This window comes from Lycorma delicatula, chromosome 3 (genome assembly GCF_047948215.1).
Source record: "Lycorma delicatula isolate Av1 chromosome 3, ASM4794821v1, whole genome shotgun sequence".
Classification (NCBI taxonomy): Eukaryota; Metazoa; Arthropoda; class Insecta; order Hemiptera; family Fulgoridae; genus Lycorma; species Lycorma delicatula.
This window is the reverse complement of record NC_134457.1, coordinates 20,871,696-20,892,208: the sequence shown is the minus strand read 5'-3', so window position 1 is coordinate 20,892,208 and position 20,513 is coordinate 20,871,696. Positions and strand designations below refer to the sequence as shown.

General features: G+C 31.0%; 1 long non-coding RNA gene across 1 annotated transcript in view; it reads right to left on the bottom strand.

Moving 5' to 3' along the window:
• The window catches only part of LOC142321431 (uncharacterized), a 53,163-nt gene extending 34,911 nt beyond the window's left edge, over window positions 1-18,252 (bottom strand). Inside the window, exons 1-2 of the long non-coding RNA XR_012755629.1 lie at window positions 18,011-18,252; window positions 2,048-2,139 (exon numbers count right to left, since the gene is read on the bottom strand). This is a non-coding gene — a long non-coding RNA (uncharacterized LOC142321431). The remainder of the gene's footprint in view (window positions 1-2,047; window positions 2,140-18,010) is intronic.
• Between the last annotated feature and the right edge of the window lie 2,261 nt (window positions 18,253-20,513).

The following is a 20,513-nucleotide window of genomic DNA, read 5'->3' as shown; positions in this document are numbered from 1 at the left end:
AGTGATATGATAACATCATATCACAAAACTTATGATGTTTTATGATATGATATATACATCATAAACTAACACACAATACTATGTATCGCGAGTTATAACATAATGCAGCTGATGATGCGAATTAAGTTTGTGAAAGTACTTCTGGTTATGTAATGAAATAAGGTAAGTCATCCTATTTCAATTATTCTGTACTTGGGTTGATCTATTAAATATAAATGAAAGGATTTCAGGATACAAAAATGAAGAAAAACGCTTATACCAACATGTTTCATTTGAACAGAAATGCTTTGTTTTCAAGTTATATCTTATAAAAAATTTCACTCTGATACCTGTTCCAAGGATAAAATGAAATCTACTGAAATTTTTGTAACGTAAATAAGTTGACATAAATTTTCTTACAATTAAGTTCTCTGCAAATTTTATTTGCTTACTGGCAATTTAACAATTGGATATTGTACGTCAAACTTAAAAAATTGTGTTTTGTGATATTAATATTTTGTGTTTTTCAAAAATTTTCTGTAAAATTACTATAGATACAATTGTGGGGTACGCTTCATTAAATCTTTCATAAAAAATGTATCAACCCATCAAATATCCCTTATTTTGAAGATCTAAGAATTTCAGTACGGCTTCACTTTACCCTTTGTGTAAAATCAGGGCAAAATGTTTTACAAGTTATGACTGAAAACAAAACATTTCCACACCCAGGTTTTACAAACCTTTTTACCTTCATTTGTACAATATGTCCTGAAATTTTATTTTGCGAAATATATATATGATTTTTCTAAAGTCAATACTTACAAGATATTGTAATTTTTATAATCAAAATCAATTTTGAATAAAATTCATTCATATTACAATAGTTTGAAATTTACTTTTGAAATTGACTTTCTAAATGTTAGTATAAAAATTAACAAAAATAATCAATTTACATCAGTATATAAGAAACCCACAACCAATAAAACCACAATACATAGAAATTCAAATCATCCGTGGTCACACAAAATTAGTACACACACACACACATGGCTAATAGAGCAATTAGTGACACACAATATAATAGAATAAAAGCATACATTATAAATGTATGTATGGTAATGTAGTTGAAAATGTTAACTAATATTTATGATAAAAGTAAATTTAAACCGGCATACAAGACAAACAATCATATTGACACTTATTCATGCAAATTTACAAAATAAAATGCAATGTTTGTGACCTTATACATATATAGATAGATAGATAAAACCAAGAGGTCTTTTAAAACTAGATTTTTATAACACATTAGAAATTATAAAAATGGTAAATTAGGTTTATCTAATGTTCCTGTCTGATATTTGGACAAATTTTGAAATGGCGGAATCAAGAAATTTAATTTAAATAATAATAGTAAATGTTTGGACATTTTGGAGAGGTTTATATATATATCTATAAGAACAAAAGAATTTCCAACTTGATCAACTTTCAGACAGGGTATGAAGATGACACTATTAAAAGCAGCAACAGATGGCAGCACATTTTTAGATAAAAATATATATAATCAGAATGCATATAAATAATTTCTAATCCACTCAATAACCTAACATTGCCTGGCCAGGTTATATGGTATAAATCTTATAATTATTTTATTTTTAAAGTTAATTTTAAACTTTAATTCTTAATTGATGTCATATTTAAATATATGTAATTATTTTATTTAATTGACTTCATATTTTGTATATATGATAATAATTTTAATCTTTTATTTTTTTCTAAAAAAATTGTTATGTCTTGATATGTAATTTTATTATAATTTATATACAACTGATGATGTGGGATCCTGAAAAAGTGCTATTGGAATAAAAATAAAGAAGAAAAATAAGGTAAATGTCATTTCGTTTACTTTGTAATTTTGTACTTGGGTTGTACAAAATACTTTTTGACTATTAAAAAAAAATACAATATATATATATATATATATATATATATATATATATATATATATATTTATTTATTTTATTATTATTTATACAGAAATAAGCTATTAATAATAAATCTTAACACCTACCAGAGCATTGTTGTATGATTAAATTATTTAAAGCTTTCATCCAATAAAATCTTAATTGGCTTTCCCATTCAAATTCTCTTGCTTCTCTAATACTGAAAAAAAAATGAATATATAAAACTGTATCACCTTTGAAGTGTTATCACTTAGATTATTTAACTAAACAGGAGAGGCTAACAAGGATACAGAACAAGATTGTATTAAAAAATACACATAAAAGCAATATTTTTTCACCTTTTTACAAAATAGCAACAGACCATACAATTTCATCTGATGAGTAATTCTGTTAACTGAGACTGGAGAATATATATTAATAGATTTTTCCCTACAGAAAGGAATTCACATTAATCTATAGATTTATAATAACTGCCCCAGCTGATTTTATCATTGGGAAGGATGTAAACTATCAAAAATACAACTAGTACTAGTCTGTCGTTAGTCTCTTATGAATAATGATGAATAATGCTAATGATGTTCATACAGATACTTTCTGTAGTGAATAGAGTGAAGATATCTCTTATTTTCCCAAATATTATCTGAATTTCAGTGGGCTTGATACATTGATATGCAACTAATACACAGCTCATTGAAGAAGGCAATGCGAAACCACTTCATTTTTCCCTTTCCCTAGAGAGCCTGGCATGGAATGCTTACAAAAATCTTGAAATGAGTCACAACTTATTGATCACACCAAAATGTAGCTGATATTCAGCCATAGTTTTACCATCATTCTGCTTCCTACAAGGACTGACTGGTTAATTATTATTATTACTCATAGAGAAAATAATTCTGATAGGTGTCCTAAAGAGCACTTTCAATCTTAAAACAATGGATATTTCTTGTTATTAATGGACATGTCTATGGAATTTCCATTAATTAGGCATCTGTTTATGGCAATGGACATGTACACCACAATTATTAAGTTAATTGCTCTCAAGTTTTTAATTTAATTTTAACACAAACATTTTCATCAAACTATCAAAAACATTTTAGAACCTTAAGCCTGAACCTTAATGTAATTTTTTACTGGCCCACAATTATGATAAAACTGAAATAAGAATAGTTTTAAAAATCAATCTTTCAGTTTTCAATTAAAAGGGAGTTAAATGCCTTTGGAAGGCAAGAACTGACCCTATTGAACATTATATTTTTCATTTTGTCAGAAGGCACAACAAACTTGTAAAAAGAATGGTTACAATACTGCATTATTTTAATTTATTTTTTTTAATATTGGACAAAGGAGTGCAAGCTTTTTAGGAGAAATAAGTTTGAACTTCTTTTTCACCTATATGATTTTTAATGTTTTCTTTTAATTCATTATTTCTCTTTCTTTATGGTTTTAAAATTTTTAATTTTTATTACTTTTAATTTATTTTTAATAAGATACATCTTTTTAAGAAACATTCGACTATTTCAATTTTTATAATTTCGCAGGCCTTTATACACACAGGGCGGTGTTGGGAGTCTTACACATATCACCAGTGGCAGCGACCCAATGGCCCCTAACCACCTCCATGCGTAGGCTATCCCTATCCTGCCCACCATGCATGCTTTGGCAGAACACATTATCCACGATAATGTAGCCTCCGTTCACAGTGGAACTTCTTCCTTTCTACATCTATTCACTTGTGAAGTGACCGGTATAGTAGGGGTCCGGGGTTCGATCTACAGCACCACAATAAGAGGAGGAGGTCGCTGTCTAGATACAATGTCAGCAACACTATAGATCAGGTCATTGTCGGCCCCAATCCGATGGGTTGGAGAGTCCTGCCCACCTTGACAGTAGTGACGACCCCAAGGGAGCCCTCAACCACTTCCTTGTACAGGCTGTCCCCTCACCATCCATCATATGAAGGCTAGCCCTCGTGCCATAATTCCTGTGCCATCTTGGTTTTGAGGATACCTTAAACCAAGGCAGCCACTTCTCACCATGATATTTCGCCGGTCAACATCGTCTTCAGCAAATTATCTTCGTCAAGCCTACCAACAGCAGCGAAGCACCAGCTTCTCTTGCTATCACCAGTTTATACTTAGTTAAAAATTCTGAAGGTGCAGTTCTTTAAGTTTTTAATCTAGCTCATACTATCTTGACTATTCTTCCTTCGCTTTATTATAAAATTAATACATGTAATAAACCTCTGTCAATTGGATAATGTTTAATTTCCCTTCATATGTGAAATCTGATTTATTTAATTCTATTGGTAAGCTGTAATCAAATCTCACTCATGTTTTACAGTGGTATTTCAACGTACATTTGAATGAAGTTTTGCATTTTATTGTACGATCAAATGAAAATTATTCTTTTGATCCATTTTTGTCTAAAAATCAACTCCAAGGTGGTGTTGGATGCCTGCAGGGTAATTAGACAGTTAGATAGAGTCTGAAGGTAAGCTGAGAGCAAGTCTGGTTCTAGCAGAGAATACCAGGTCTGAGGTATTGCTTGGTGATGGGATAGAGATGAATGAGCAGTGTAGTTTTGTCATGGTTATAAATTCCACAAAGGGAGAAGACTGCAAAGCTCGAGTGTTATCGAGCGTTGCTTAAGATTAACGCGGTGACAAAGCTTGACTTGGCAATCAATGCAGTGGGTAAATGCCTTCTCAGAAGGTTGCCAAGTATGTCGCAAGGAGAGCTGATCAGAGGTACTCTTTCCGGCTGGTGGCAGATATAGCTGCTAAGCAAACAGCTATGAGTGGAGACAAGGGTAGTGTTCAACAAAACGGATATGGTGCAAACCCAAAATAGGACTCTAGTGTGGTTAGAGCAGAGGGACATTCTTATGCGGTTTATCTTTACTAATTTTATCTTACTAATTCCATCAAAACATTTTTCTATAATTTGTCTGTCTTCTTGAATAATTTCATTGATCTATGATTTCGCAATTATAACTGAAACTTTGATCGATCATCCATTCCCCCCATGTTAATTATCAAATCAATTTATTTTGAAACATTCAGCCAATTTTAACTTTAAATATTTTTATTAAAATTTTGGCCACTTTCGAACTGTTAAACTCACTTGTAATAATTTTCACGATTAATTACTGTATTAATTACTTAATAAGGTGGTAATAAATTTTAGGTGTTTTTTAACCCTTTAAAACATTAATCTTATCACCGAATTTTTTATTCAAAAATGCACTTTCAAGAAGACTTATTGAATAATTATGATAGTTATATAAACAACAGTATTTATTATTCACAGTTTTAACTGTTTACACAGATGCTCCGAACTAATGATTTTATGATTTTGAAAGTAACACAGATCTATTTGCTTTTTTTCTTTTTGCAATTGTACTGACCGTGGATCGGACCCACTTTTGAAGCATTAGTCAGTCCCCACCCAGTGAGAGGTCGCCACCTATGCAAAACAGCCATACTGACATTATTGGCCACACAATTGCAATTAGTTGCTCAGTGCAATTTCATACACTGAAATAATCTTACACTCCACAATATATGTGTGTGTGTGTGTGTGTGTGAGTGTGTGTGTGTGTGTGTGTGTGTGTGTGTGTATGTGTGTGTGTGTGTGTGTGTGTGTGTGTGTGTGTGTGTGTATGTGTGTGTGTATGTGTGTGTGTGTATGCATGTATGTATGTATGTATGTATGTGTGTGTGTGTGTGTGTATGTGTGTGTGTGTGTGTGTGTGTGTGTGTGTGTGTGTGTGTGTGTGTGTGTGTGTGTGTGTGTGTGTGTGTGTGTGTGTGTGTGTGTGTGTGTGTGTAGACTACTTAACATACTCCTGAAAGTAATTTGTTACATATAAAGACCGAAAATACCCTTTTAGAGAATTGTACATAATATACTAAAAAATACTATGACAAACACATAATATGCAAAAATAAAACAATAAAATTCACAACAATACAACATAACCCCCGACCTGAGTACTCACCTACATAATACATGAATGAAAACATGATTAATAAAACACACAAAATACATACATAAATACCAAAGATGCAACATCAAGCATATACATAAAAATCAATACACTTAATACTTAGGTTTTTTTTCACTAATGGATCACTTCTGACTAATAATTAGGTATTTTTTATGTTTGTAAATGAATTTTATAATTTTTAAATTCAGGAATTAACATTATTTTTTATTATACCATTCATTATTTTCAATAATTTTGTTACAAATTCAATAATTTGATAATAAATGTAATCGATTTAACCTAATAGATAAATTTAAAAATAATACATAATACTTTCGAAAAAGAAAAAAGACATTAATGTTTAATTAAAAACAAAAAATTATGTACAGTTAATAAATCAAACAAATCAGGACATAGATAATTTGAATTCTCAATACGTTCAAATTTTTGAACATTCAGTATATTATTATTAACTAACATTATAATAGAACACTAAAATAAATTATGGAAAACGATAAATACTCAATGTCATTTATATATTTTTATTGTGGAAGTTGAATAAATTGCATAGAAATACCTTACAGCAAGCAACAGCAGAATATTTTTAAATGGCCAGAATCATAATTAATAACTATTAACAAAATATTTATTTTTAACAAATGAAAAGTTATGAGAAATTTTGCTAATTTTTTTATGTATCATTACTTTACAATTTATTACTCCAAAATTTAACTGTAGTAATCTTCTTGAATCAGAAGATTCAAGTCTTCTGAGACAGCTAGTATAGTACAATCTCTACTACAAAAACACCATAACAGGATGCAGGTGGATTGGAGGAATAAGGGAATAAGAGAGGATCTTAAGGAAACTGTCTTACACCAGAAGACACCACATTAAGATAAAATTAAACAAGAAAATCAAAAACAAAGACGCCTGCTTCACACTCGCCAGAAAAACATACAACACGAACATTTTTAACACTAGAAAGGGCACAAAGAACAGAACTTATTAAAAAGTACTGGCAGGAACGCAAGGCTCAAACAGTCCCATCAAAGAGACTTTGATAATGGCTGACCAAAATGTTCTTATTATGTGGTCATAAAAAATTATATATATTTATATATATATATATGTCTCTTCTTTTAATTAAATTTTTCCAAATGCTTCTTTCTTCATCAATTTGTCGCAACACCTTTTCATTTGTCACTTATCCACCAATCTGATTTTTAACATTCTCCTACAGCACAACATTTCAAAATCTTCTAATCTTTTCTTTTCAGGTACTCTGATTGTCCAAGTTTCACTTCCATATAAAGTTATGCTCCAAACATATACTTTCAAAAATCTTTTTCTGACGTTGAAATTAATTTATGATGTAAACAAATTATATTTCTGAATAAAAGCTCATTTCATCTGTGCTATTCGGCATTTTATATCGCTCCTGCTTTGCCCATCTTTAGTAATTCTACTTCCCAGATAACAAAATTCTTCTACGTCCATAATCTTTTCTCTTCCATATTCAGTGGTCCATCTACAATATTTCTACTACATTTCATTACTTTTGTTTTGCTCTTGTTATGTTCATGTGTAAAACTTCTTCCAAATCGTTCATTGTTTCTTCTAAATCTTTTTTACTCTCGGCCATAATTACCATGTCATCAACAAATCGTAGCATCTTTATGTTTTCACCTTGTACTGTTACTCCGGATCTAAATTGTTCTTTAATATTATTTACTGCTAGTTCTATGAAAAGATTAAAAAGTAACAGGAATAGGGAACATCCTTGTCGAACTCCCTTTTTTATTACAGCTTCTTTCTTATGTTCTTCAATTATTACTGTTGTTGTTTGGTTCCTATAAATGTTAGCAATTTTTCTTCTATCTCTGTAATTGAAACCTAAATTTTTTAAAATGCAGAACATTTTATTCCAGTTTACGTTATCAAATGCGTTTTCCAAGTCTATAAATGCCACGTATGCAGGTTTGTTTTTCTTTAATCTTCCTTCTACTGTTAATCTGTATGCTAAAATTGCTTCCCTTGTCCCTATACTTTTCCTGAAACCAAACTGGTTTTCTGCTAACACTGCTTCTACTCTCCTTTCAATTCTTATGCACAGAATTCTAGTTAAGATTTTTGATGCATGACTAGTTAAGCTAATTTTACTGTATTCTTCACGTTTATCTGCTCCTGCTTTCTTCGGTATCATAACTATAACACACATTTTGGAATCTAACGGAAAAGAGATGCGATGTATATAAAGTATATAATATATTATTATTATTTACTCATCAGAATACAAGATTTAATTAACTCATTTAAATAAACTTTCTTGGATGCTAAAGTAACATCTTGAAACTTCAAAGCCAAGAGGAAAAATGATCTGTCATTAACGGTGAGCCCTTATGGTGTAAGCCATACTGGTGGATTGAATGTACAAGAATCTGTCAATTCATTCAACTACAGCCAACTAGTCTATTTTTTGTGAAGGTAGATACTTTCGATGGCTAAATTCTTGCTTGTGACCATAACGGTGTATAGACATCGACCGCAATTGTAATCGCGCAGCTAAAAGAAGAGTTGTTACAGTAAATTAGTCTAGTCATAAAAGGGGAGTCCATCCCTGACTACGTTTAACTTTATTTTATTTTACCAATTATAAGGCCAAATTTGGTATTTTAAATCGATGCAAGAGTAGTCTACATACATTTGACTAAGGGAATAATAGCCCTATCTACGCTATTATCTATTTTATACCTAAATATAAGTTTTAAATATTTAGCTTTAACAGTAAATTGACTGCTAACTAAGATTACAATTAGCAACAGTTCCAAAGACCAGACTGCAGGTCTCTATGCCATCATTAGGTAGCCTAAAGAGGTAGCAGAAGAAAAATTAGTTAAAAAATAAAAATTGATTCATTAAATTTTAATCTCCCTCATCTAGAGTTGAAAACGATTTGTTTGTTTACGTCACTCGTATGAAAGGCAATATTCTGTTCATACATTTTGTAAATTAAGCATAGTAAACGATATTTGCTCATTAAAGCACAATAATTTTTTGATTTATTTATAACTGGAAAATAACTGATGTGTTTTTTTTTTGTTGCAAAACCCAGAAATACATATATATATATATATATATATATATATATATATATATATGACAAATATCAGTACACAGTATCAAAATACTGTTTAGATTTTTATCTGGAACCGATCAGAATAGATTACATAATTGTAAATTTCTATGTTTGAGTTCATTGTTCAAAGAAATTTTATACTGTTAATCCACATATCGATTACATTCATTGTAATTTTCCTTATATTATATAAGACTTTTTTAATATTTTATCAAAAATGTATTCATAATCGATCGTTAGAATTGAAGTAATATACTCGTGCTTTTAATGAACCACCGTAACACATAATGTGTTTTTTTTTACTCCATTCTTTCTATATTCTCCTGAAGACGGGTGTAACAGGTGAAAACCTTTCGATATATTTTACTGATACGAGATTGTAGATTGTTGTTATTATTAGATAATTTTTTATTTCTTTTTTCAGGGAGAAAGGATGGATATCAGACGTGGAAGAAATTTATAAATCATAAAGATTTATTATAATTAAAATTGTAATATTATCGTAATGTATAAGTCGTTTCTACTATGTTATAAGCCTGTAATCTGATAATGTGTCGTAGACATAAACATTGTTAGGCTGTTCTTATCAAGGTTTTGCCACGGTTTCCCTTGATACAAGAGGGCAAATGCCGGAACAGTTCATTTAGTTTTCCGTGGAATTTAATCTTTGATATCTTTATTCTCAGCTAAAATAATGAAAATGAATATTTATTTATAATTTTACATTTTGTAATTTTTTTTTCATTACCTGCTTTAATACCGAATTTATGTGAACCCATTAACCACTGAAAGTTGAAATTTAGCTCAAATACTTTTTACTTCCTTTACTTCGTACAAGGAAGTAAAACGGATTAATTTTCTATCGGCTAGATGGCGCTCTGCGGTATTACAGCAACCGTGTCCATGCTGCATTATACACCGGTTTCAAAACAAGCAGAATGGAAGAGGAGGGCTGATCGCACGGCCACCAACGAACCTAAACCCCCATTAGATTTATTTTTGGGAGGGCATGTAAAAATCATTATTCGGAGAAAATCCGCGACATCAACCATCTACAGAAGAGGGTTGTTGCAATGCGACGGTAGCATACATTACACTCGACATCCTGACGAGTACGTGAGAAGAGCCGGATTACAGTCTGGATATTTGCAGAGCAACGAATGGTACATATATCGAAGTACACCAAGAAAAACTGCAGAATCTAACCGTTAAGAGTAGACACTAATGTACAGTAAGTAAGTTATACTACCTTATATAATGCCGTTTAAATCGTACTTGAAATCAAACAGTTCTTATATAAACACTCTATGGTTTGCATAATTTTTCCATACGCAACAGACATCCACACGTGGATCTAACTTACGAAGGATATCTCTACAGTAAATATTAAAGTAAAGTTTTAAGCGATTCAACGGAACATTTTGGCTGATAGGTTATATATAGTAAATACAATTCGATGCTGTGTTAATAAATTGTACTAAATCGCCTGAGGTTGTGTTTTTTTTTTAGTATTAATACAATTTTTAACTGATTTTAATTTTTTTTTTTTAATTTAATTAAATATTTTGTGACACTCATTGTCATGAATTTATCACGGTTATGTATTTATCATGATTTCCCTTGATCTATCCAGGAAAATCTTGAGCGGTTCTTTTACTTTCCCGTCTAAATAACGCTATAATAGAGCTGTAGCTCTAGAAGGAAAAAGTATAGTAATCTGTCCAATTTGGGCATATGCGATTTTCGCCGGATCTTGACTTTTCGCATCTACGGAACCCAAATTTTCCGACTGTTAATGTTCGTATGTACGAGTGTGCGAGTTCGGTGTTGGCCTCTAAATCTTCGACCAGATCAACCGGACCTATTTTGATCAAAGATGGTAGGATTATTTCTATATATCGGGCATTGATGCGTTAAATTTTGAACTTAAAAGCTGAAGGGCGAAGCCTGTAGGGCTGAAGGGCACCCTCAGTATCTCGAGATTTCACCTAATTAAAGTCGTATTTTTCTTAAAAATAAAAATATTTGCGAAATCGCACCTCCACCCCAAAAAATGCTCTAAACTACTGCTATACGAGTATATTGTGACGTCAAAGGTGAGCGGAAAATTAAATAATATTTAAAGTGTAAAAAAAATAATTCGGACTGGCCGGGTCTCGAACTCGATCGCCCGGTTAATTTAGTACCTGGTGCGTTAAGCCTCACATCTGCAACAATCTGCCGACGGTGTAAGCGAAATTTGTTCTGTGTAACTTGTGAAATTACATAAGTTAATGCCGACTGTTGCAGCTAGTACCGTCACACATGACGGTATGCAAATTAAATACGGTATGCGCGCGCGCTTTAGTTAGAATCATTGAATTAAGTAAACGAATAAATATACTTAAATAAAATAATAAATATTTTAATTAAGTTGTGTGTGTAAGCCGTGCATCACAATTAGAAATAATGGCTAATTGAAGACTACAGAATAAGAAATTCACAGTCCGCTTATTTTATTCTATTCTTATAAAAAATTATACTTTATTTATATATTTTTGTAATTTTTTTTTTTTTTTTTTTGAGTAAAATCAAAACTAGTAAATGGTCGCATAACTTCCCCAGATTTCCTCTCGAATGATTTTTATTTCAAATACGCCATTGATATTTAGAGTACAATCGCGAAATATTTTTAAATATCGAGTAATAAAATTCGAGTCAGATTTGAACCCCTTTGTCAAATGACGTTTTTTCTATAAAAATTATGCAGTACTGAAAGTATATCGAGATCCAAATAAAAGAGTAAACGCGACGGTTTTTCTTTTCGTTGCGAAATCTGAAGTAAAAAATCGAAAGAAATTGGTTTGAGAACTGTATTTTTAGTAGTTTATGAGAAATCACGGTTAAAAGACAAACGATGTGTACATTTCCCGCATTATATTATGCTTCCGTTACTGAACAGTTTGAAAAAAAATTAAAATCGGTTGTTTATTTAAAAAACAATTAAATTATTTCATTCTACATAAACAATATTACTGTCGATAATTTTTAAATTATAAAAAAAAACCTCAATTTCCCGTATCCTGTTCACTGTGTAAACAAATACAAATAATTTTCATTAACGCCTTCTAAATTGTGAATTATTTTATATTTAGTCGCTTAATTTATTTATCTCTATATTATTTGATCTGTTTTTATATTTATGGACTTCGCATCTAATTTTATTTTGTAATCTATAGTGAAATTTGTCAAGCCGATCTGATTAAGGTTTTACCACGGTTTCCCTTGATCCATCCACACAAATGCCGGCACAGTTCCTTTTTTTATTAATGAAATATCGTATTTACGCGTTCCCGAGTATTATATACTCTTATATAATATATTATTCTACACTAATCTGAATAAAAAAATTATTTATTAATTTAATTAAACCCCAAAAGAAAAGTTTGTAGGGGTTTCTTTTACTTTCACATCTCGATTGAGTAGGTGAATAACTTTAGGCGACAGAACAATCAGATAGTGTAGTGCGGTAGTGTGTAGCTTTTATTTTATTAATACTCGGTTTGTTTCACGGTAAGGGAGTGACATTTTTTATCATATGATATCATCTATATCGATTCACTATGAATGTTGAATATCTCTCTACAGAAAACTGAATTTGAACCGCAGTTCTGCTACGTCAAACATTAGACAACTTCCTGATAGCACGATGACTGAATCAGTCGCTGTTATCATCTATCTATACAATGTTTATCGTTCATTTATTTTTTTTTCGTTCGATGAATTAATTCACCGCAGAAGCTTACAAAGACACTTCTAAGGTGGGAACTTAAAATGGAAATTGTTAGCGTATGAAGAATACAGTGTCTGGCCGAGATTAGAACCCGGTACTCTGAATGAACGGCCGAGACGCTACCGGTCGGCTACAGAAATCGAGTAATTAATTTTATTTTTCGCTTTTAAGTCGGTTCAGCTATTAATTACGTTTTGATTGTTTTGTAATACGTTTACCATAACTAGGCGCAATTCAACCGACGACTTTCAATGTAACAGGGGAAGCAGTTCTTTTTCCGTTGTTACAATCTTCATTCGTTTTATTTATTTAATTTTAAATATTTAGCGATATTTGATATCAAATTTCTATGCGCGCGCGTGCGATTGTTTTAACGTGTACTTTTACATTAATAATAAAGTCACCTGATTTGAGGTTTGTCAGAAATGGAACATTAAATAAACGGTAACTATCAGTTCTATTTTATTTATCGTAAATACAGGATGATTTAGGAGGAAAAGGAAATAATTTCGGAACCGATTCTAGATTTTGAAATAAAGGAAAAAGTTCACGTACAAACATATGTCCGAAAACGCTTCTTTGTAAATTTGCGGCTAGCATAGATTTCGCTCGGATTTCAGTTCCCCGGTGAAATAAGTCATACTGAAATTTTTAAGGCGTTATATAAGGGGTAAAACTGATGGTTTCTTGTTTTTTGACCTGAAAAATAGAAAAAAAACCCCAGAACTGTCATCCCTTATTTTCACGATATCCAGCGTAGAACAGAAACGTTCAGTAACGAAAAACACGTTTTTTAGGTTTGAAGTAGAATAACTTTGTTAAACAAACTTGTAGAGTTTAATTCTGAGAATCGTTGTAATATACTCTATGGAAAAAAAACTTTAAGGATTTGTAAAAGTAAAATCAACAGTTTTCTTTTTTTATTTAGTAAAATATGTTTAACCTTTGAAAAATTAAAATAATAGTTTTAATTTACTTTAAAAAAAAAATACTCACTGTGGTTTATTTATTTTTTTTTAAATTTAAAATAAATGTTGGAAAATTCCACCGTTGACATCGATGCACTACTTTTCAACTCGTTTCCTTGACGTTCCTTGATGAGGACAGAATGCAAGCGATCAGTTCGTTCGTCACGTGCATCTACTCTTTGCTTCTACACCTCTCATTTCATCCGTGCCCGTAAACAATAATCTAAGGGTTTTAAGGTTCAGCGATCTACTCGGACAATTTACCAGCCCTCTACATCCAGTCCATATACCGGTAAATTTTTCATCTAAAAACCGTCTTACTTTATTCGGGAAACGGGTCGGTACTCCATCAATTCGATAATACATTTCGATTTGTTTCTACGATGACAAATTTTCAAGCAAAAATTAAAAAATTTCTCCCCGTAATACGTTCTAGTAAGAAAGGGCCTAATTTGTTGTCGATCGTTCCGCATCAAACGTTCACCGAAAATTACGGCTGGAAATTTGATCCGACTGGAGCGTGTGGTTTTCTTCACACCACCGATGTGAATTTCACGTGTTGTTTACGCCGTTACGGATACAACTAGCTTCGTCCGAAGATAGTACGAACGAGATTTAAAAGTAATTATGTTAACCCGCTGAAAAAACTCTTCCGGCACGGTCACCAAGCTTGAGGTGTTGTATTTTCTGGCCGTGACAAGGATTCAGTCCTTGAGCGTGTAATGTCCTCCGTACTGTACTTTGTAGAATGTCGAGTAGCGTAGAAATTCTTCGCGTGCTCGTTTTGGAACTAAACTGTACTACTTGAAGAATTTTTTTCTGTTCATCAGCTTGTAACGGTCGGCGTTCAGATGAAACACGAGTGCTGCGAAGTGTACTACTCTCACGAAGATTATTAAATTCTACAAATCAATTTGTTGTTTGCGATCTAAATTTATTACACTAAAAAGTTGTTTTTAATTTTCATAAATTCATTTGTTTTCTGTTAAATTTTGTTCCGTTTTGTTTTTAATAATAAGAGTTGATATTTTTTTTTTTTTTTGTTTTTACCGGAGGCTAAACAAAAAAAAAAGTTTTGAAGGTACAGATTTATTTACTGTAATACATAATTTGTGCTAGATTTAAAAAATTCACATTATGATAAAAGAGAGTGTTTAATAAAAAAAATAAAATAAAAATGTAATTGTAAATATAAATAAAATAAAAGTAATAAGTAAATTTGTTATAATAATAAATGCTTTAATAGAAAAACAATTGTTCGATAGGCAATGATAAAATAAAACAATAATTTATAAAATTGTATCGTTCATATGCTGTCAGAGGTAATTATTTTTTGTTTAATTTTTTTTGGGATGACGCAACTAGTAAAACCAACTGTCAGTCTGACTAATGCGTAGACGGGAGCGGTGAGAGGGGGGGTGAAACAATGCAGGTGGCTAACTTCACTCTGATTGGCTACCCTCGGACAGTACTGGTCACGCGATGGTACAACAATTCAAATCAACCGTAAATGTGCGTACGTGTGTGTGTATTGCGGTCGAATAACAAAGTTAATATCCCTAATATATTTCTTATATAGACGTTCGATATAAATTAAATTAAATCAAGATTTGTCGATCATTTTATATCTCTATTATTACATTTTATTTAAAATAATAATTAATCTCCCTTAATTTTAATAATTTTTTTAAAAATATTACGATTAAATTTATCAGTTTTGTAAAGTAATTTACAAAAAAAAAATATTACATAATAACAGATAAAATTTTTCCAGTTTTATTTACAATTCGACCTCGTAATCTTTATTAATGCTATTTCCTAACACGTATTAATACCTAATACATTTTTATATTTATTTATTTGTATGGGCAATAGACCCACATTCAGTTCGTCACTTACTTTTATTTCAAATTTTAATAAAGCGTATAAAAAAGCCAATTCTGACCGAAATTTGAACATAGAACTTTCTGTCTACCTGTACTACCTGCAATTCTGGTGTCCGATAAATTTCAAGCATTTTAAAATACGAAATTTAATATTTCAGAAACGAATAAAAGTGAAATACAAAATACCGTAAGAATTTGGTACGAAATTATATACTTATTTAGAGAATACGATTATCAAAATAAGAGTCGCTCTTGGAAAGTAATAAAACATCACAATCACTATCATCACCCCGTCTCTTAAACCTCACTCTGTCCCAGACAGCGCGAAAATTCTCTAACATTCTCTCTGTGGGTGCGTGTGAGCGCGTAAATTTTGAAGGGTATAAAGATCATTTAATTTCTTACCGAAGATGCACTATAGTGGATAATAATTTCTTATCGGATCTAACTTCTCCAGGGCGCTTTCAATTTCCAACCTCCACGATATTTATGCAAAATCGTAGTTCTGTTAAATATTATAAGGAATAAATATAGCCAAATCAAATTTAATTCGAATCTCTGACATATTTTTTTATGTATGTGTATCGATTCTATGAAATTATTTCGTAAATACAAAAATTATATTTCTCACTGTAACAGGAGAGTAATCCCGTCTAAATTTTTTAAACGTTCAAGTTGATCGTCGCATCGAATTTACAAACTTTATTAAGACTTTTAGTGAAGAAATTATTTTATCATAAATGATGTTTTTAAAAAGGTAATTTTATAAAATGTAAACTATACATTTTATATTTGCTTTTTTTTTTACTTTATATTTTAATTTGTGTAATTAAATATATATGTAACACACACAAGATGATTTAGGAGGAAAGAGAAATAATTTGGGAACCGATTTTAGAGCTTGAAATTAAGAAGAAGGGTTCGTACAAACATATGTCCGAAAACAGTTTGTAATCGAGTTACGGCTAGCAAATTCTTTAAAAAGAATTAGGAAGTAACCGTTTCCCGTTAAATACTTTACTTAGCTAACATATGTTGTCGCGTAACAAGGTGCTAACCTACTGAAACGGAAATGATGTTCAGTCGTACAAATGACACCTTCACTTCTTTCACCTCAACGAAGGCTGTATATACCGAGCATCATTACTATCCGAGAAAGCAATTCTTATTGGTACCTCCTATACCAGAGACGGTTTATATTTATCACAATCGCAAGAAAGAATGCGAGAAATTAATGGATTCTTTCTTCAGGAAACGATGTATTATACACAGACTCCAGTTTGTGTGGAATGTATAGTAATTAAGTCTATATCAGATAGTTTTCTACCGATATAATTTATTGTTTCTTAAAAGCACTTTTACAAAATTAATAACAAAAGTTATCGTAATCATTTTTTTTCATAAAATGATCAACAGTTTTGTAAAAAAAAATCGAACTAGCGAGTTACAAATTAAACATTTTAATTGCATGAAAAATGCGTATTATTTTTACGAGTAAATCCAGTATAAACTTTTCTTTAAACTTTTGTTAATGATTTTTTCTTTATAAATTAAAAAATTAATAGTTTTTATGAATGAAAAAAGTCATGGAAAAGGGCAAAAAGAGACTTGACATTTGCCCCAATAGTAGTAAACTAAAAAAATGTACCGCTGTCTATCTACTTTTGAAGTATTGTGTCGGGTTACATGAAAACAGTCTGATTTGATTAAAGTGGATTTGTTCTTTTTTTTTAGTATCTTTGTGAATAAAAAAATGAAAATTAATTACAATATCTTAAAAAATAATAATCTTTATAATTGTACAATTTAATTAAAAAGTTGTAGCGGCATGAACTTGATCGATATTATTTTTCTAGGTTAAAAACTTAATATTATTTTATAAACTGCAAATATTACTAGGTAATTGAAATCGGTAAAACTAGAAATGAATCTATCACCGCATCAATGGCAAAGCAGTACTTGTCTTTAATATCGAAGATCCGAGGATCGATTCTCGGCTTGGATATAGAAAGTGTGACACTGATTACTGACGACTAAAGATTTAAAATAATTGTTTTTACACATTAACCGTACTTTGCTTAACCCACGAGTACGGTACGGTTAGATTGTGCAATAATTCTTTTTTCTATTTTATTTGGTTAATTATTTATCGGCCGATTAACCTAAAATTTATAAACAAGCGTGTAACTTTTGTTTATTTTTGGGGGATACTATGTAGCCGGTGTTATAAATAGAAAATGCAGTACGTGATAAGAAAACAAAAATAATAACACTTATGTTAAGCTATATTAAAATAATATTAATATAAAGAAACTTACCTCGATTAATAATGAAGGTCATTAAACACCAAAACAAAATAAACAACGTATAAGAAATAGTTAAACAAGAATGACCGCAGACACGAGGATCCAAATTGAACTGCATATCACAGCGCCATCTGTAATGTCGCTAGATTCCATAAGCTTTCGTTCTCTGCCACGCACGTTATTTCTCTGTCGCTTCAAACAACGTCCGAACAAATCTGCAAAATAAATTATGAAAATTGGCGCGCCAACTAAAATGTATTACCTACACTGTACTGTTTCTCCTCTCATAATAACAACCGACAGTATAGCATTAATGTTTTACAGATTTGAAAACTTTTAATTTTACAAAATAATAACTGAAACCAAATTTTCGCTTAAACCTATGTATACAAAGTTAACAAAGGAACGTAACCAACGTTAAACTGTAATGTTAAGGTTTTCAGTTATTTCCTTTTATTCGAACCCGGGACCTCCGGATAAAAGGCCCCGCAATTAGTCGAAAAATGTTTCAGATATGGAGGTCCGAATAATCGACGTTTTAACAAACATTAATCTCAGATTATATTTAATTTGAATCACAATTTTGTAACAAGAAAATTTCTGATAATTCGAGTACTTAAACAAGCAATAGTTTATGTAAATATTACGGATAAATAAAATATCTAAGTCCGGTTAACCGAGAGTCGGATGTATAAAATCAGTGATTATTTTACTAATTGTATTATAACAACATAAAAAAAAATTAAAATAAACAAAAAAGTTATCAAGTATGATTTTTAAGTTTTTAACACTAATATATAAACGATAAATATCAAAGTTCATTGACCTTGTTGTCAAACAAAGAATTTAACACGATTTATTTTTTTTTTTTTTAATATATAAATATAAATAATAGTAAAATAATAATATGATTCATTATTAAATTTAAAAATATATAAATAATAAAAATTTTACGAAAAATATTAAAAATTATTTTTTTCATTCATCTTTCTTACCACTCCGTATTAAGAATAGTATTAGAAGAGAAGAGAAGTAAGAGAGAGTGAGAGAGAAACCCTCTGTCTCGCTTCCTCTCCACCACTGATCCCCCTACCAACCCCTCTCTCAATTTCACTCCATCACCCTCACACCCTCTCCCACCAAATCTCTCTCACACTACCCGCTCTGTCTCTCACTCGACCCCTCCTCTCCCAGTCACTCTCTCACTCTCCCCCTCCGTCAATCGCTCTCGCTGTATGCGGTGGGCTACTTAAACATGTTTGTATTTTTCAATTTTCTCACTCAAAGTGCATTTTTACAAAAACTTTGTAATAAAAAAAATTGACCGTTAAGGTTTTTGCCGACGAGAAGAAAAGTTACAACGTCGTTTGTAGTAATAAAAAATTACGCGTATAGAATTTTATTTCGAAAATACGAGTACACCGTTAAATTATGTTACTTCAATTGTTTTTAAATTTCAGCGCTCCTTTGATCAGCTAAACAAACATAGTTGTTTTGTAATTTATTTATTTCGTGTCGTTTATTATTGTTGTAATGAATTAGATGAATTGTAACCTATAAGGAATGCCGAAATTCAAACGCAGGATTTTCGGTATATCAGTCGGTTAATTTACCAACCGATCGATCGGAGGGTCATTAAAACTTTCTTAAAAATAGTTTTCCTCTAAAAGAATGATCGACTATACATTTTCAACAATTTTGTGATTTTTTTTTTAATTTAGCTTAAAAAATATAAATGTATGAATGTAAATGACGTGTAGTCTTGTACATTCTCGGTTCAACCGTTCCTGAGATGTGTGGTTAATTGAAACCCGACCGCCAAAGAACACCGGTATCCACGATCTAGTATTCAAATCCGTGTAAAAATATCTGGCTTTACTAGGACTTGAACGCTGTAACTCTCGACTTCCAAATCAGCTGATTTGGGAAGACGCGTTAACCGCTAGACCAACCCGGTGGGTTTCCGTAAATATATTTACCCTCCTTAATGATACTCGCAACATTTCATTTGTAGTTAGCGTCTCTTCTTCAGTAATGGAGTCTGAGAAAGATGATTAAGCGCGGTGCTAGTCTCAAAACTCGTTATCTAACATCGGATTATATACTATCTATAATTATACATTTTGAATTACCGCTGTAATTTTTTTTGAAAATGGAAGTACGGATAATCGAAATTTTAATAGATGTTAATCGCAGAATATATTTATTTTGAATAGATTTACTTGTTCCGATTTCCAACAAAGGACATTTTTTTTAGTTTTTATTAATAATTAATGCATATAACGATTGAATCGTACAATAAAACTATGCGTATTTTACGGATAGATGAAACCTTGGAAGTCCGAGTAATTGAGAGTAGGATTAATAAAATCACTGAGAGAAAGCGTATTAATACGACAGTACTGAAAGGAATGAGAAAATTTAAACAACAGCATTACAACTATGAATTTCATTTTTTTATTTACTGCAGATTTATATACTACGTGCTACGGAAATGTATACGCGAATGTAAAAT